The sequence below is a fragment of the Eptatretus burgeri genome, unplaced genomic scaffold (assembly GCF_056783735.1).
Source record: "Eptatretus burgeri isolate ZD-2024b unplaced genomic scaffold, Ebu_testis_v1 Ebu_testis_scaffold_650, whole genome shotgun sequence".
Classification (NCBI taxonomy): Eukaryota; Metazoa; Chordata; class Myxini; order Myxiniformes; family Myxinidae; genus Eptatretus; species Eptatretus burgeri.
In genome coordinates this window covers 30,001-32,870 of record NW_028222599.1, presented here as the reverse complement: position 1 = coordinate 32,870, position 2,870 = coordinate 30,001, and positions in this window count along the sequence as shown.

Here is a 2,870-nt window from a genome sequence, read left to right as displayed (position 1 = left end):
CTCCCTCTCTCCCTCTCTCTCTCTCTCTCTCTCTCTCCCTCTCTCCCTCTCTCCCTCTCTCCCTCTCTCCCTCTCCCACACCTGCCTCTCCCACACCTGCCTCTCTTGCCCACACCTGCCTCTCTTGCCCACACCTGCCTCTCTCTCTCTCGCTGCCTCTCTCCCCCACAGTTGCCTCTCTCTCTCTCCCTCTCTCTCTCTCTCTGCCTCTCTTCCCCACACCTGCCTCTCCCTCTCTCTCTCTCTCTCTCTCTCTCTCTCTCTCTCTCTCTCTCTCTCTCTCTCTCCCTCCCACACCTCTCTCTCTCCCTCTCACTCTCTCTCTCTGCCTCTTGATCTCTCTGCCTCTCTCTCCCCCACACCTGCCCCTCTCTCTCTCCCATCCCTGTCTCTCTCCCACCTCTCTCTCTCTCTCTCTCTCTCTCTCTCTCTCTCTCTCTCTGCCTCTCTCTCCCCCACACCTGCCTCTCTCTCCCTCTCACTCTCTCTCTGCCTCTCCCCCACACCTGCTCTCTCCCACCCACCTCTCTCTCTCTCTGGCTCTCTCCTGCCACCTGCCTCTCTCTCTGCCTCTCTCCCCCACACCTGCCCCTCTCCCACCCCACTCTCTCTCTCTCTGCCTCTCTCCCCCCACACCTGCCTCTCTCACTCTCTGCCTCTCTCCCCCACACCTCTCTCTCTCTCTCTCTCTCTGCCTCTCTCCACACCTGCCTCTCTGCCTCTCTCTCTCTCTGCCTCTCTCCCCCACACCTGCCCCTCCCTCTCTCCCACCCCTATCCCTCTCTCCCTCTCTCTCTCTCTCTCTCTCTCTCTCTCTCTCTCTCTCTCTCTCTCTCTCTCTCTCTCTCTCTCTCTGTCTCTTTCCCACTCTCTCTCTCTCTCTGCCTCTTGCTCTCTCTGCCTCTCTCCCCCACACCTGTCTCTCTCTCTCTCTCTCCCATCCCTGTCTCTCTCTCTCTCTCTCTCTCTCTCTCCACCTCTCTCTCTCTCTCTCTCTCTCTCTCTGTCTTTCTGTCTCTCTCTCTGACTCTCTCTCTCTGTGTCTCTGTCTCTCTGTCTCTCTCTGTCTCTCTGTCTCTCTCTCTCTCTCTCTCTCTCTCTCTCTCTCTCTCTCTCTCTCTCTCTCTCTCTCTCTCTCTCTCTCTCTCTCTCTCTCTCTCTCTCTCTCTCTCTCTCTCTCTCTCATGCATCTCTCTCCCCACCCCCCTCTCTCTCTCTCTCTCTGCCTCTCCCCCCACACCTGCCTCTCTCTCCCTCTCACTCTCTCTCTGCCTCTCTCCCCCACACCTGCCTCTCTCTCTCTCTCTGCCTCTCTCCCCACACCTGCCTCTCTCTCTGCCTCTCTCCCCACACCTGCCCCTCTCCCACCCACCTCTCTCTCTCTCTCTGCCTCTCTCCCCACACCTGCCTCTCTCTCTGCCTCTCTCCCCCACACCTGCCTCTCTCTCCCTCTCTCTCTCTCTCTGCCTCTCTCTCTCTCTCTGCCTCTCTCTCTCTCTCTCTCTCTCTCTCTCTCTCTCTCTCTCTCTCTCTCTCTCTCTCTCTCTCTCTCTCTCTCTCTCTCTCTCTCTCTCTCTCTCCCTCTCTCTCTCTCTCTCTCTCTCTCTCTCTCTCTGCCTCTCTCCCCCCACACCTGCCTCTCTCTCTCTCACTCTCTCTCTCTGCCTCTCCCCCCACACCTGCTCTCTCCCCCCACCTCTCTCTCTCTGGCTCTCTCCCCCACACCTGCCTGCCTCTCTCTGCCTCTCTCCCCCACACCTGCCCCTCTCCTCTCTCTCTCTCTCTCTCTGCCTCTCTCCCCCACACCTGCCTCTCTCACTATCTGCCTCTCTCCCCCACACCTGCCTCTCTCTCTCTCTCTCTCTGCCTCTCTCCCCCACACCTGCTCCTCTCTCTCTCCCCCTCTCCCCCACACCTGCCCCTCTCTCTCTCCCACCCCTGTCCTTCTCTCCCTCTCTCTCTCTCTCTCTCTCTCTCTCTCTCTCCCTATCTCTCTCCCTCTCTCTCCCTCTCTCTCTCTCTCTCTCCCACGCCATCTCTCTCCCACCCCCCTCTCTCTCTCTCTCTCTCTGCCTCTCCCCCACACCTGCCTCTCTCTCCCTCTCACTCTCTCTCTCTGCCTCTCCCCCACACCTGCTCTCTCTCCCACCCACCTCTCTCTCTCTCTCTGGCTCTCTCCCCCACACCTGCCTCTCTCTCTGCCTCTCTCCCCCCACACCTGCCCCTCTCCCACCCCCTCTCTCTCTCTCTGCCTCTCTCTCCCCACACCTGCCTCTCTCACTATCTGCCTCTCTCCCCCACACCTGCCTCTCTCTCTCTCTCTCTGCCTCTCTCCCCCACACCTGCCTCTCTCTCTCTCTGCCTCTCTCCCCCCACACCTGCCCCTCTCTCTCTCCCACCCCTGTCCCTCTCTCCCTCTCTTTCTCTCTCTCTCTCTCTCTCTCTCTCTCTCTCTCTCTCTCTCTCTCTCTCTCCCCCCCACGCCCATCTCTCTCCCCACCCCCCTCTCTCTCTCTCTCTCTCTCTGCCTCTCTCCCCCACACCTGCCTCTCTCTCCCTCTCACTCTCTCTCTCTCTGCCTCTCCCCCACACCTGCTCTCTCCCACCCACCTCTCTCTCTCTCTGGCTCTCTCCCCCACACCTGCCTCTCTCTCTGCCTCTCTCTCCCCCACACCTGCCCCTCTCCCACCCCCCTCTCTCTCTCTCTCTGCCTCTCTCCCCCACACCTGCCTCTCTCACTATCTGCCTCTCTCCCCCACACCTGCCTCTCTCTCTCTCTCTCTGCCTCTCTCCCCACACCTGCCTCTCTCTCTCTCTCTCTGCCTCTCTCCCCCCACACCTGCCCCTCTCTCTCTCCCACCCCTGTCCTC